The 16,516-nt window shown below is 41.5% G+C and overlaps 1 protein-coding gene and 1 long non-coding RNA gene across 38 annotated transcripts in view; one reads left to right on the top strand and one right to left on the bottom strand.

Annotated features, from left to right (window-relative positions):
- LOC132656865 (uncharacterized) overlaps nucleotides 1-9,310 on the top strand; it is a 44,210-nt gene extending 34,900 nt beyond the window's left edge. Inside the window, exon 4 of the long non-coding RNA XR_009594647.1 lies at nucleotides 6,861-9,310. This is a non-coding gene — a long non-coding RNA (uncharacterized LOC132656865). The remainder of the gene's footprint in view (nucleotides 1-6,860) is intronic.
- The window catches only part of Adgrl2 (adhesion G protein-coupled receptor L2), a 636,611-nt gene that overhangs the window by 398,269 nt on the left and 221,826 nt on the right, over nucleotides 1-16,516 (bottom strand). The window lies entirely within an intron of this gene.

The raw sequence follows: 16,516 nt of genomic DNA, 5'->3' as shown, positions 1-16,516 counted from the left end.
AATTCATGAACACTTTTTGAACCTTTTACTTCCTAAAAAATCATTCATTTACCTCAAACCTATTAACTGGTTTTTATCACCTGAGCTTTATTTTCATTATTTCACATCACAGTCACAGAGTGGACATCCAGGAAGCCACATGTCATGAAAGTCTCTTCAGAAATTATTTTGAGATTTTCGAGAAAAAGTTCCAAGAAGCCAGTGCTACATTTTTACCTAAATCTTTTGCAAAACAAAGATCCAGAGCTATAAAGCCCTACAGCTCAAAATTAAGAATGCAAATGTCTACCTGTACTTTCCAAAAAGCTAAAGTTAAGAAGACTTTAAAACTGCTTACAGGCAGCAAATCTTCAACCCGTCTATGCTTCTTCAGCACCAGGATTTCCTCATGCTAAGTAGCTTTAAAACTACTTAGCAGCATTTAATTGACTTCTTACTCACCACTCAGCTTGCTTCAGGTCTTTCATACGCAAGCTCTCCCAATTATAACTTGCACACAAAACTTCACCTTAGCTGGATTTCCAACTGGTGAAAGAATTTGGTGCAATTTCAATTTGAATTCGTGATAGGGAAGGTGGGGGAGGAGTAGCATTTTTTAAATGCCAGTCAAACCATTCTGTGTTTCCTGAAGTCAATTCAGTTGATTACAAGGACCATTAAAATGAAAGGGAAAGAAAAGGAAGAACACAGAACAAGAGGAATTGAGCTTTGCTGTGTTGTGTGAAGCCTTTCCTCAGATGCCTGTGCATCAGGAATGTAGCCAATCTGAGCAAGACTGTTCTAGAGTTTGTTGCTAGGAAAATCCCATTGCACTTTTTCAAAGCATTCCTAGATCCTCTTCCCCACTTGTGGGTTCTTTCACTATAGTGTTGTAATTTTACAGAGTAAGTAAAAGAAAGTGATATCGATGACCTGAGGTCTGCTATAGTTGAAACCCGATGAATTCGCTGCTTAATGATAACTGTGAGAATTATTTAAGTCATTTGAAATAGTAGACCAAACTCCTGACATTTATCTCTTCCATCACATCCTGCTTTGCAAAAATCAGCCTCCTAAAGGAGGTAGCTCTGGGGGAGGAAAAGTTGACAGACCTAGTTCAGAACAAAGATGGATTTTGAATCTCAAAGGCTGGCACTTTTAGATTCTTTTACCAAGACAACAGCCAGGAAATTTGGCTTGTATGAAAGAAAAGGATTTTCTACATTCTTTTATTTTCTTAACTATTGAGAAGCAAGCCAGACAAACAGTACTAGAGATAGAAAGAGAGTGAATTAGGAAGAAGGTGGGAAATTCCTAGTTCTCATTAGCTGAGTGGAACATCCAATGGGCAGAGTAAGTTCTGTTTTCCTTCTCTTGATTCCTTCCTGCTGATGGGGAGTGGGGGTTGAGTTGGAAATAAGCAGAGAGAGGTTTTAGAAGGAGGAGAGGGTTGTTGAAGCAAATTGAACTTTCGCACTTCCCAGGAGGGCCCTGAGGTCACCCTGTCACAGGCTAATTCTACCTACTTTTTTTTAAAAGTAAAATCATCTGCATTCGTGGCTCCCCAGCCCCAGCTCTGGAATGGTGTGGTCGCTCCTCACAAGTCCCCAGTATGCTGGGAAATTAAGTTGGCTAGCGACTTTACCACAGAAGGTTGTCCAAAGAGAACGAAGCCGGCCACTGCAGACAAAGGTGTAAGCATGAACCACAGTCATGCACTAAGAATACTTTAGCACTTGTCAGCAAAAGTGGGGAAGGAGGAGGCTGTGCAAGAGGAAGCCTGCAACGCTGTCATGGTCCAGTGAAGACACACAAGTGATGTCACCAAAGGCAACTTCTAGATTGTCCAGGATAGTCACGCTGAGCTGTCCAGGAGGAGGCATGGGAGAAAGGACACCCTAGGAGGATGCCTCCTGGGGACTGCACGGCTCCACCCTCTTTGGGATTGACAGTCTTCGTGTCTTCACAAAAGTCCACGTGAAGGAGTCTCACATCTGACAAGCACCTCTGGCTCACCCAGACAGAAACTAAGTTACATAAAGACACAGCTTAGATTACACCATGCAACTGAATCAACAATTTGACTGAAATAACTCTTCCACTCCACCAGAGAGCCGAGTGGTGAAGGCCTGGTCAGCTAGAAGGGTCAGCTTGCCATGGTGTGACTACATTTGTGAGGGTTCTGAGTCCTCATTATTGGGCCTTTGCATGGGTATTTCTAAGTATTTGCCCTAGTGTTCATATCAGTATTAAACAAGGACTGTTGGCCTTGGAAGCCAGGCAGCAGGAAGTGGGTCATGGGAAGGGGATAGAGAGTTGGCACTAAATTAGAAACGAGAGCCCCGTGGAGGCACAGAACCATCAAGAACGTCTCTCTGAAAACTCTGATCTTGCTTTTTAAAAGGCACTGGCTCAGGGTTGCTTCCCACAGAAAGTCTAATTGCATCCAAGGCCACCTACTAAAGAGCTTGGCCTCCGCTTCAGGCTTATTGGCTGTTGTCTCCCTGTGCGTACCTTTCCTAGCGGGGAAGACAGGGAAAAAATGATAGGGAAGTTTATTAGATGAGATTGAATTGGCAGGGCTTGGCAACTTGGCCGAAAAATTAATTTCAAGTAGAGAAGAAGGAAGGATGAAATCGGAAAAGCCTCTTGATGACATTAATTTCTTTCAGCAGAGAGTACATTAGTGCTGGCGGGAATGGAATGCAAGTGTCTCCTGATTCGGTTCTTGTCAATTCTAACATAACTGACAGCTTTACCTGTTTGTTGTTGTTGCTAGGGTCAAACATATATTAGACAAAATAGGAACATATTAGCCAAAATAGGAACTATGACAATCAGTGAATATATTTTTTGCCAATGGAAATAATTGTATCTTTGCAGCGTAAAGATCCACGCTTCCTGTATAATGGGCTCTTGGAAAATATTTCTGAATGGTGAAAGCACATTTAGATTCTGAAAGCACACACGAAAGGCTCTTCCTTTTTTATCCTTTGTATATGTCTGTGTGCTTGTGTGCTTGCGTGTAGATGTGTATGTGGGTGTCTGTAAGCGTGAACAATCGTTCCACAGGGCACATGTAGAGATCAAAAGACAATTGGGGTTATTGCTCCTCCCTTTTCACCTTGTTTGAGGCAGGAGTCTCTTACTTCTCCTGACTCTACCTCCCATCTGGTCGTAGGAGTACAGGGCTGATAGACTCATCATGTCCAGTTTTTCATGGCTTCCAGAAACACAAACTCATGTCCTAGCATTTTCACGACAACTAACTGAGCCATCCCAGGCCCCGCACCCCAGTCCTGGTCGCCTAATATTTATTAAGATTTTTAATACAATGGGGAGCACTTATAGAAACCTGGAGAAACACCAGACGGGATAAGGTGACTCCGAGCTGAGGGCAGGGTAAAGCAAATGCTGACATTTGAAACTGGTTGGCTGGGAAGAACAGGTCCCGTTGAGAAGGGACTGGTTAGACAAATCGTCTGAAGACAGTGGAGGACTGAAACTAGCAGAGATGTGTCCAGGCTGGAAGCAGAGATGACATGCATTCATGTGCTCTGATGGGAGATTTCCTCATGCATGGAGAAACTCAACATGTATGTAGAAGGCTGAGTAAAGAAAAGGGTAAAGAAGGAGCTGAGATAAGATAATTTTGTGTCTATGAGAATAGAATCCATTATCTGCTTAGTTGTTTCGTGTGTGTGTGTGTGTGTGTGTGTGTGTGTGTGTGTGTGTGTGTTGGGGGTTATATGTTTGTGGATGAACATGACACGTGTTCATGCTGAGGCCAGAGGTTGGTGTTGGCTGCCTCCCACTGCACTCTTCACCTTACCTTTAGAGTTCGTATCTGTCCCTGAGCCTAGATAGTACTCACTCATCCTCTATCTCCATCCCTCCAGAGGTAGGGTTACCTGGGTGTGACCATACCCAGCTCTTACGTGGGTACCAGAGAGCTGAACCACGCGTTTATGCTTATGGCACTTTACACACAACTAAGATATCTCTTCAGGGCTGATCTTCTTTCTTACAGAACTGAAACAAGTTTATTACAATCTCTAGAAAGCACAGTTTCTTCTAGCCATCTGGGAGTTTGTCCCTTATTTAGACTGAAATGTTTATAAAGGTGGGTGTGTGAAGAGGCCAGAGTTCAAGATTTCTGTGGGCTGGTGTGAGCAAGATCTCAGAATATACTAGCAAAGTCTAAATTGAATGATTTTTTTTTTAATCTTCCTACAACTTGCTACAATCTGGTACCAAGCCCACATCTGTGACCAGGCTTAAAGAAGGGATTCAGGGTATTTGGAAAAGACAGAAACTATTCTGTAGACATTGGTCTCATTGTAGTTCCTGGCACAGGAAAATCAAGTTGTAAATGTAATAAGAAACAGTAACAATACAAGCTGAGAACCGTTCAGCATAATTCTGTGTATATCCCTGTCAATTCAAGAAACAAGGACCATTTTTTAGGGCACAGTGAAGATCCTAGGAGATCACCAATCCAGTTCATCATTTTTTTTTGTTTGTTTGTTTGTTTGTTTTTTCTCATACTGGGTATACGAGTCAGCCCTGATTGCATAGTTGGCGTATTAAAGCTCACTGGCATATTAAAGGTCATGCTCAGATAACAATTGTACTTTTAATATTACAGTGTTTAGGAATAGCTGCACTTGGGCTCTTTCCCACACAGGTAAAAGTGATGGCAAAGTGATGACCAACAGGCCTAATTCTTTCTCTTGGAAATTCTTCAGTTTATTCTCTTCTTGTTGAGATGGAACTCTGCAGGAAATTGTCCCTACTTATTTTATACCTTGAGGAATCCAAGATTCTTGGATTCCTCAGAACCTTGCACAGGCTGTCTTCTCTGATTGGAATGTTCTAGAATGTTTTCCTATTCTCCCAATTTGCACAACCAGGTCATTCTTTTGAAAATGTATCCAACCTTTGCAGGTTACCATGCTTAATCCTGGTCATCCTCCCCCCTTCCCTTCCTGTTAAGACATTTACAACTTTTCTTATATTGCTCATTATTTTACAATAGCTATGTCTCTGTATTTTCCATGAGGAAAGAGGCTATGTCAAACTCCCTCACCATCCTGTCTCTGGGTATCTATTTCAGTGTCCAGCATGTGGGAAATGTTTGACATATACTTATTTGAAATAATTATGACAAAGACCCAATGTGAACAATTTCATTCAATTATGTTTCTGACATTGTAAAATTGGAATTAATTATTAAGAGAAAAATAATTTCTTCAGATGAAAAAAAAGTATAAAAAAATCACTCAAGATTTTAGGACTGAGTTTCCTTTTTAGAAATTCTGAGCAAGAGCTCAAATTGCAGTGTGTTCTGGAACCAGGGAACAAGAAATTAGCTGTGTGACTCTCTTTCATTGTATTGATGGGAAAGAGAACTCCAGAAGCTCCACAGCCTTCATGAGAATACAAGAGTGGATCCCAGAGCATGGGAAGTTAGGGATCATTTCACAGTGCATGTGCTCCAGATGCTTGGAGCAACCACATCTCTAGAACTGCAAGAAGGAAAGCACTACTTCCTGGGGAAGGGTTATGGCAAAAATTACACAGTTTTGAGATTTGCCTTCAAAGAGAAGGGCCATATTTTAACAAAAAGATAAAAATTAAGTTTTTCCATATTATTGATGTTGTATTGGGAGTGAGGGCCAGAACAACATGATTGAACTCATGCAGTGGAAGCCATTTGTGTTCCGAATGTGGAATGAACAGGGAGGTCTGACCAGGCTCCCTACGAGTTCAGTTGACCTCATTAATCCTAGAGAGCCAAGGAGAATTTCTCTGTGTAAAGGACACATAGCTCTATTTCTCTTAGGGATGCTTTATAAAAACAGTCCACATAACAAGAACACGGGTGACAGGCTCACAGGCTGTCCTCAGAAATGCCCAGAAAGTTCAGCATCGAGTGATAGGTGGGAATGTGGCAATTCTGCAGGAAACCACGGCATGATATGGGTAATTTGCTATCCGGAAAGGCTGAACGTTAGACCACATGCCAACTCATCCTATCCTGTAGCTCTGGAACTGTCAACACGCCACAGACTCCTCCGGAGCACAGGCTGACTCTTAGATAAGTGCGCAGCCGTTTCTGGGTATTACAGTCTTATAGGATTTAGAGAGTGGGACCACGCACTGTGCTTTTCCAGGGAAAGTATAAGATAGTTTGCCCAAAGAACGGATCTATATGTCCCACGAGTCTCAAATACTCTTCGTTCGATATTTATGCAGGTGAAACTCTGCATGACTGATAATTATCTGAGCCTGATCTTTTTTGATCATCATCATCAACAACAACAACGAAATTGACTTATGTTGTTTTAACAAACTTCAAAAAAAATTCAAAGATTACATACATGGAGGGGCACCTGGATGCTTTTTTATTCAGAACCGTATAAAAACTGGGCTTGAGGATGAGGAAAAAATATTCTAAAGAAAAAAATTCAAAGTTGGGTGTGCATGAAGGTGAAGGTAGATCTGGGAAAATTGGGGAATGTGACTAAAATATATTCAATGCAATTCTCAGATAATTAATTATAAATAATAATATTATTTATATATTTTATGTATAATATACTATCCTTACTATAAGACCTATAATCATATATAATTATACCATCTCTAATATAATGTTATAGATAATGAGAAAAACCTTGCTGTAAATAACTTCTTACAAGCATCACCTGTGATAGGGCATCAGCAGTCTAGCAACCTTGGATGGGTTGCAGCCTTTTTTATTTGTATAAAGTACATAGAGAGGCCCAAGCCTTTCTCTACTTTGTTGTGTCCTTTAGTGTGGTTGTGTCTAAACATCTACTATAAATCTTTACAGAAGTTTTATGTACAAATTTCAGATTATGCCCTCAGAGGAAGAAGTGTGTGCTTCCCTGTTCCTCCCAGCTGAAGACAAACAGGATGGCTGGAGCTGCAGCAGCCCTGTTGGATCGGGAGACAGAAGTGACGGTTGACACTGGCAGAGTGGTTAGACTGAGGGAGCTTTTGTCTCTGATGTTGGAAAGCTGCCCCAGCCCAACACTCAGGATCCAGACCATTAGATGTGGGAGAGCACATTTTTATCTTGTTTGAGCCGCTGTTTGGGTGTTTGTCACAGCAGCATAACAAAGGCCCTAGTAATATAAATGAGATAACCAAACTATTAATAAAACCTTCTGCAAGCCTTAGAGTTTCTTCTCAAAAACCTAAACCTAAAACTGGTTTTCCAGTAAGTGGAAAAAAAAAAAAACCCAAACTCAGCACTATAATGAAATCAACAACTTGAAATGGACGTGTCGTTTTGTTTTCTATCTCTTACTGTAATCAAGAAAACAGAACTGGCATAAAGATCAAGGAAGAGAAAAGAGCAGATGCACATCAGGGAGGAAAACACACTTCATTAGAAACAGTGATGCTTTGAGCTCTAATTCACAACTTTAAAAGGCACAGTTTGCATGTGCTCCTGGCAGGCGTGCCATGCTTTTCTTCTAATTATATTCATATGTAAATATACATATATAAATATACATGCTCATCCAACTTTCCAAATATATACAATGGACTTATTCCATAAATTTAAAAACAGTAATTTGAAAATAGAATTAAAAAAAAAAAACACATAAGGGATTTGAAGTGCTTGACAAGCGTTTCCAAAAATAAAGATTTTCATTATGAATAAAATGCATAGTGATCTTTTTTGGAGGGTGTTACCTTAAATTATACAGTGTTTCTTAGCATGGTCAAAGGTATTGCCTCCCATTTTATCATGATATTGTGTTTATAGGATAAAACAAGTAAATATCTGAGCCTAAAGCTGCCATGAATCCTGCTTGCATGCTGGATCCTGTAACAAAAACACAAAGCAAGGCTGGGAATGTGACTCCGTCAAGGCAGCGCATACCGAGTGTACACAGAGCCCGAGATTCGATACCTAGCTCTGCATAAACTGCTTGGGGATGCACATCTGCCTGCCAGTGCTGCATCTCAGTGCTCATGGCCCGAAGGAGGGAGGACCAGAAGCTCCAGGTCATCCTCAGCTGCAGAAGTTCCAGGCCAGCTTAGACTACTTGAGAACTTGTTTAAAAACATGTATATGTATATGTATATGTATATGTATATAAACATGTATTTTACTATATAAATATAATATATAGTATGTAATATATAATATATTATACAAATATATAATATGTATAGTGTGTATATAATATGTATAATCAAAGCAACCATTACAGGAGGACAATACCAAACAGCAAGTGTTCCCTAGGTTTGAAGTGATGCAGGGTTTGCAAGGGAAGGAAGTCTCATGCTCAGGATTATAAGAGAAGCTGGAGCTCCTGACCAGTTAGAGGACAACTGCTTTGGAGCTGATCAGCTTGCTGGCTTCCTCTCCAGATCAATATGCAATGAAATTATTTGTACCAATTTCTAGTAAATAGTAAAACTATTCTTGCTTCAAGATATCAGTGTGGAGCAATTGTATACATTTGCTTTGTTTTTCTCAGCAGATCTTCAATTTTCCTTTTTACCAATGTAAAAAGAAAGTGAAACTACTGATGCCAAGGGTTACATTAAAATATCATCATCGAGGGAACTTCCTGCAGATGACTACCTGAGATATGCATGTTATGCATTCATATATCTGAGTGATACATATTTGCAGACAACGAATGTTTACATAGTTATGCAAATCTGTAATCTAAAAAGGAAAGCAATTAACACCTAGACTCAGCTTGGCTTCAAATAATGCTGAAGGTTTTTGGCTGCATCCGTATCCAGGAAGTGTTACAGTCATGGCGGAACATAAGCATACAGTGTCCATGCTGACATCCTTCCATGTTGAAATGTTAAGCTTTTCTGGGAATTCCATATTCCGTCTCCCTAGTCTGTGTTTAGATTATGAACATGCTTTATAGGGCTGTGTTGAATTCCATGCTCTTTGCGGCACTGGGAATTCTATGTGGGCTGCATAGGATTCCTCACCTCGGAGCCCTTACAAAGTACACACAACAGAGTATCATCTGCCTGTTCTGGTGTGCCTTTGCACGCTTCTGGAAGCACAACCCTAGGAACCCAGGGAGCATGGTCTGCTCACAGCTTAATGCTGCTCGGGACATTCAGCTCCAGCTTGGTCATTCAGGGTTACTTTCCCTACTTCTTTCTCTACTTCTAGATTCAACCACATTTAGTCAAAGTTTATTTTATGGAGAAGAAGCTTTTAAATCCGTAATAAATCTTTCATGTTTAGAGAAAACATTGGAAGGAAAAAAGAAAGAACACATACAGACTGACATACAAAGAGAGAGGGGAGAATGAGGAGAGAAGGAGAGGAGGGTGGGGGGAGGAGAAGAGGGGAGGATGGGAGGAGAGGAAGGGGGGGAGGAGGGAAGGAGGGTGGGGAGAATGGGGGTTAGGAGGGTAATGTATTACCTCTATAGAGCAAAACCCCAAAGTTGGAGGCATTCAACTTGAGTGGTTACCAACTGAATTGTCATTTTAAAAAGATTGAAAAACCAAAGAAATATTTAATTAAAAAAAAATCACTGCCTCATCTTCCTTTGTTGCTGCTTTTCAGTCCTGGCAAAGAAACCTGACAGCTCTGGGAAAACAAAACCCTTCAACATTTCTTGGAGCTGAGCCTCAGTCCTCAGTCCTGCTTCTCCTTCAGTATACACATTTGGGCAACTCAGAGGCAAAACAACAGCTCAGCAGCAGCTATTTCAAGCCTTATAAAACCCACCCAGAGAAGTGGAATGGTTGAACAAGCAAGCCTCATTGTGGTGTGAAGAAAGAGGATAAGGTACTTAGATGCCTACTCTTGTCACAGAGTGAAAATGTACAGTACTCACCCCTTATTTGAATTAAGAGAATTTTTAGGAAGAACCTGCACCCGACTGAGTAATCTTTGAAAACACTTTAAAGAATGGCCTCCTCACTTAGCATTTCCCAAACTCCGGATATTCGCAGCCATAATCCAGGCAAAGTGTTGCTAATATGTGGTGTGACCTGAGAATGATAGATTTTTTTAAAGAGTGTTTAGCTAGGTATGCCAGCTTACATTTGACATGCCAGTACTAGGGGAAAGAAGTGTGATCAGAAGTTCAAGATCTTCAGCTACACAGAGAGTCCAGTGACAAACTGGGCTACTGTCTGAAAGGGGAGGGGAAAGGAGGAGAGGGGAGGAAGAGGGAAGGGGAAGAAATGAAAACAGCAGCCAACTAGGTCTTCCTCCCTGGACCTGCTTCTAGTCCTAGCCTACAACAGTGTCCCTTGGCATTTGTGCTGGGCATGAGAATAGTGGTAACTAGACTTTTTTATTGCTATTGTTCTTGTTAAAGATTTATTTATTTATTATGTATGCAACGTTCTGCCTGCAGGCCAGACAAAGGCACCAGATCTCATTATAGATGGCTGGGAGCCACCATGTGGTTGCTGAGAATTGAACTCAGGACCTCTGGAAGAGCAGACAGTGCTCTTAACCCCTGCGTCATCTTCCCAGCATGTAACTAGTCTTTTTCCTCTCTGTTTTTATCCCATTTTGTTTTTCATGCTCTAAAGGGGTACAAGTAAGTTCCCAATGTGTTGCTGGCTCATTAACACATGGGTTCCTGGAAGTCATGACTTGAGCCTCAGCTTGAGTGAAGGTGGGCTTAGGGTTTTGTCCCCCCCCTTAAAATGAATACATTCTGATGTCTGGAAAAGTAGCTCAGTGGTTGAGAGCACATGCTGGAGTCTGGTCCCCAGCATCCATAAGCACCTGCAACTTTGGTTCTAGAGCATCAGCCACCTTCTGGCTTCTGATGGAACTGCATGCACGCACGTGTGTGTGTGTGTGTGTGTGTGTGTGTGTGTGTGTGTGTGTGTGTGCGTGTGTGTGTATGCTCACACACAAATAAATACAATGTTAAAATGGATACATTATTTACCCAGCACTCATTTATTGTCTATGAGCTATGTCCTAAGCATATGCCAAGTTTACAACAGAGAATCAGAGAGAGAGATTCCTCAACCATGACACTTCTGCTTAGAATTTTCATCAAGGGTGGTGCTTCTCAGAGCGACTGTGGTTGTGGCTCCTCCCTTTCCATCCACTAGCATGTAGTGCTGTGCTCTTTTCTCTGAAATGTCTTCTGGTTTATTTCTAATATTCCTTTTACATAGCATAACTCTTCCTTTAAACCTGGGTTAGTATAAAATTTCAAAATTTTTCACACTGTGTCCCAGGTATGTGGATAGACAGAGCTCTAGTACTCACCGTGCTAGATTGGGGCTCATCCCTTCACTCCATCATGCCACCAGAAACCTCTACTTCCTCACTCTACTTGGTCCTTAGAAGTGCTGAGCCCTGAGTGGTAGCTCTGAAGGTGACGGAGATCTCTGATGATGACAAAAAAGATCCAAGAATGTTCCTAGAGAAAGGAGTAGGTTGAATTGTTCTTAAAGAAGATGCCTGAGAGGGTGGGAGGGGAGGGAAGGCACAGCCCTGGGCCTGTGGTCACCGTGGATGGGCTGGTGGTCAGGGCTCAGTGCACACTAAGGAAAGACCTTGGTGCCCAGCACTGTAGCCATCACCTGGCTTGGATCAGCACCTGACGCCTCTTCCCTCCATCACTTGCTTCCTGGCAATGAGGCTGGTATTTTATACTCATTGCTGTCTCTATAATTACTTAGACTTTTTTCTTACAAGCTCCCTCTCATCCTTCGCTCTAAAGCAAAATTCATGATACCACATGCTTGTTGCACGATAGTATTTAGCCCTGTGATCTTTAAAAGCTACCCTTAAACATTAGAGCCACTTACAACCTCCAGCAGATGTTTATTGGATGCTTATTGATAGCTTCCGAAACGCCAGGCAGCATGTTAGGTGCTGGATTCCCAACTCCAGCAAGGTCAGACACTAAAAACTCTCAGTTATGCCTTCCACATTCTACAGGATCCAAAGAAGATTAGTTTCAGTCCTGATCCCGTGTTGCTATCCCCAAACCTCTGAATCTATTTGGAGGACTGTAAACACACCTTACAGTGAGCAATTCATGGCCAACAGAAATGCACCCGTAGTCCATTACATGGGTTCTCTGTGACTCTACTTGTTACTGGCTCTGTCATCCAGGTACCTTATTTTCCACTACAAGACTCAGGGTTTGTGTGTTTGTCTCATAAAGTCGTAGAAGGGTTAAATAAGATACTCTGTTTTAGGAGTCCCATACTGCTTTGTGCTCTAGATAAACCACAGCTTTATGGTTTTAATGTGAATTAAAAAACAAAACAAAACAACAACAACAACAACAAAAACCAAAAGCAATCACCATGAGAGGCTGTGGGTGGACAGTTTGCAGGGCCTGCCTCTCCTAGGATGCAGCTTAGGTGTGAGGCTTACTGACCAGGCCTCTTGGTGGCCCCTAACTGTCATCTCAACCCCCATGCTGAGAGATTTAAAGCTATTGACTCAGCTCCTCCCAGCACACAGTCCACCAATTTGCTTTGATTTTAAATGTTTTTGTTTGTTTGTTTTTAGCTCTTCACCGATTTAAAAGCTTAACACAAAGTCATCCTGCTGCTTACCTCCAGTTCAGTATTCAAAGAACGGCATGGGACAGGCTACACTTGATCACAAAATATTTGTGTTTGGATCTTTTTGCTCAACTGTAGGTGGATGTAAATGCTCCAAGCACATGGGAGGTCGTTCTGTCTTTTCTATGGATCTAGAGTATACTGGGCTGAAACACTTAATTGTACCCCCAAATCCACTGGACAATTCATATGGCAGCATATGACACAGCGTTTCTCAGAAGAGCACTGCAAGCGCCCTCTGAGGTGCTCTGTTCCCTTTCTTCCCCGGGCCGCCCGATTGTTGGCACTAGTTCCATCCTCCTCTCCTGGCCCCTCACCCCAGCTCTCATCCCACAGGCTTGCAGTTCTTGGTCAGCCTCCCACGTCTGCTCCTCCCCTCCCCGGCTTTCCTGCCCTCACCTCAGCACTGACACAACCCTAGAGCGGCTGCCTCCACCTCCCCTGCGAGCTGTTCATCTATCTGTCCTTGGGTCCTTTCCTCCCACTAGCTGCAGGCTAACTCCCTGAAACAGCGTTCTGTCAAGCCGCTGCGACGCTGCTCATTTACTTACCTAATAAAGCCCGCAGTCCTCAGTCTAGTTTTTAAGGCTCTTCATAAATCTCCTTCCACCTTCCCTAGCAACATTCAGATTGAACGTTTGGCTCCATGCATCCTCAGTTTTAGTCTGGAAAACGTAGCCACTGTCCTCCTGAAGCACACTTCTTATTTTCTCTCCTGGCTTTGGCCTGTGTTATGTTCCCATTTACAATACACTGTTCTATTTTCCCCATCAATACAAATCCTGCCCATCCTTCCAGATAGAGTTAGAAGTCCATTTTATTCACAGAATTTTCCTTCTCTACCACCCAACAATGACCCACTTGTTCACTTAAATCCTGTAACAGATGTTTATTGAGTGCTTACTATATAGACCAAGCAATATGCTAGGTGTTAGATTACCAAAAAGAACAGTGGTCAAATCTATTCTAAAGAATCTCAGTTAAGCACTTTCTAACTGCCACAGCATTTGCTAGATGACTCATTTTGGCACTAGTTACATATTTCTGATTTTCCCCCCAATCTTCTTAATTTTTTCAGGTGGCTCTGAAAATATCCTTAAGGTGAATGATTTATACATAATGGAAGTTTATTTCTCATAGCACAGAAAGCAGGGACGTCCAGGGTCAAAGTGCATGCAGATTCAATGTTTGGTAAGAGTTCCTTTTTCTTTTCCTAAGAAGGCATCTCCCTGCTTTGTTCTCCCATCAGCCCTTCAGACCTTACCTGGCCTTCTCATGAGGATGCCTATAGGAAGTGACCCAGTCATCCCCTGAATGCCTTACCTCTTTAATATTGCCACATGGGGGGACGTTTCAACATATGGACTTTGAAAGGACATACATTTAGATCACAACATCAAATGGGACATTCTGAGATAAGGAAGCCTTAGGGAAAGTGTTAGGCTTGGTTAGATTCATGTGGTTCACGATGTTATCTGCTCTGTCTTTGGGCTCCTGAACGAGAAAGCCAGACTCCTATTTATTGATAACTGTAACACATCCAACAGAGTAAATCTTCAATTTGAACTTCTTAAGTGGAAATATTCTATTTTTATTATTGATTTTATGTTTGGTTTTGCAATATTACAATAAGTGTAATTGAAAGCTCTTGGCTTCTGATTTCAGTCTCATTAAGATGCATCCATCAACTTGTTAGAGCTGCTGAGATGCAGAAGCCAGAGATGCTTCACATGGTCTCCAACAGTTCTTCCAAAATTAAATAAGTAAAGCTGAGGAGTCGGGAGGTGAACGAGCTGGTAAAGCATTGGCCGTGAAAGCACGAGGAGCTGGGTTTGGACTTCCTGTACTTACCAAAGGAGCCAGGTGTGGTGGCAGGTTCCAGAAATCACAGCACTGGGGAGACAGATACAGGTGGACATTCTGGGGCTGTTTGGACAGTCTTTCTAGACAACCTGTGAGCTCCAAGTTCAGCGAGAGACCCAGTCTCAAAACAATTGCAGTGGAGAATTACGGAAGATGCCTGATAATAAACTCTGGCCTGGTCGCACGCCTCCCTACATATATATGAACATGTACAGGTACAGGTACACACACATACACATGTACATACACACTCATGTGCTTTCATGCATATACCCAAACACACACAGAGAGAGGCTGGAGGGAGAGAGGAAGAGGAAAAGAGAGGAAGGGAGACAGAGAAAGAGAGAGGAACACAGTAAATAAATATAACGTAGCAGCATAAGTATGTTTGTATTCACTTAGCCTGTGGGAAAAATTTTGCTAGAATTTTTAACAACAAACAGACAACAGAATCTGATGTAATTTTCCCATTCCCAAATATGAAAACTTTATACATTTGAAACTTTCCTTTGGGTATCACTGGCATAGCTAATGGCAAGGTAGAGATATTTACATAAGTAGGAACTATGTTTAAAGCAGAAAAAAGTGTAAGCAGTGTTTCCAAACCATATTTCCCCTCCGGAAACAGAGAAAAACCTCAATAGGAGGAAATCTTAATTGGGTTCATAAAAGTTTGAACAGAAAGTGATGCTAAACATTAGCCATCTTTTTTCTCAGCATTAAAGGTAAGTTTCATTTTGTTTTGTTTTAAGACCCTTAAGGACATTCTGTCTTTATTTCTTCCTATTGATTTAAAAAGTTTGACTCTGATTGTCGGCTACCTATTTATAAGCAGTTTGCTAACTATCAAGCTGTATCACTGAGATGAATGTCTTATGCAAATCAGCTGATGAAGCACTGAGTGAAGAAAATGTTTGAGGACCTTAGCAAGAGAGCAGGGTAGCCAACCACAGCTTGGCTGTCATGATCTGTAGCATTTCTGGACATCCTTGCTAGACAACTCCTACAGGACCAAAAGGTATTCCTCACACCTATGTGTAGTAAAGTTGCTTTTAATTATTTATAAAACAAGCAAATATTAATGAGCTCACAAACCTACTTGATTTTGTTTCTTTAAACTTTTTTTTTTGGTTCAAAACAATGTTTCTCTGTGTAGCCTTGGCTGTCCTGGCCTCAATCTCACAGTGATCAGCTTGCCTTTACCTCCCTGAGTGCTGAGATTAAAAACATGTGCCACCACACCTGTCTGTTTCTTCAAAAATATTTAATGTTAAATTTTATCTACTGTTTATATGTGTTTGTGCATGTGTGTGCGGTGTATTTGTGTGCATGTGTGCAGTATATTTGTGTGCATGTGACACTGTGTATGTGCAGATGTTGGAGGGGAAGAAAACACTGGGGAGTTGGTTCCTTCTTTCCAAAATATTGGCCCAAGGATCCAACTCAAGGAGTCGCTCTGGGAAGAAAGTCTCTCTACCCTTAGAGCCATATCACCACCCCTTGGTTATGTTATGGCTTGTAACTAAATGTCTAGAAATGAAACCAACAACTCTATTTGACCTAGGAGACATGGTGAGTAGAATGCTTACCTTCTGTCTTTATTGGGGGCTCATCAAGAGGAGGATATAATTTAAAAAATTTCTTTAGATTTATTTATGTGTCTTGTCTGCATGTATGTATGTTTGCCATAATTTAAGAGATCAGATGAGCTTTCATTATTATCAGAATCATATGTTAGTTAACTGGTTTACATAATTTTCTTTTAAGAAATTATTTATTTTTTATTAATTACAGTTTATTCACTTTGTATCCCAGCTTTGGCCTCCTCACTCGTCCCCTCCCAATCCCACCCTCTTTTCCTCATCTCCTCCCATGGCCCTCCCCAAGTCCACAGATAGGGGAGGTCCTCCTCCCCTTCTATCTGACCATAGCCTATCAGGTATCATCAGGACTGGCTGCATTGCATTTAAATAATTTTCAAAGTAAAAATTTGTTTCTTTTCTCCTCAAAATGTCAGCAGCAATAATTTATTAAAGATAGAAAAATGTATGGAGTCTGAGATGAAGGTCAATGGTAGAGGACT

Source organism: Meriones unguiculatus, chromosome 10 (genome assembly GCF_030254825.1).
Source record: "Meriones unguiculatus strain TT.TT164.6M chromosome 10, Bangor_MerUng_6.1, whole genome shotgun sequence".
Lineage (NCBI taxonomy): Eukaryota > Metazoa > Chordata > Mammalia > Rodentia > Muridae > Meriones > Meriones unguiculatus.
This window is presented reverse-complemented; position numbering and strand designations above follow the sequence as displayed.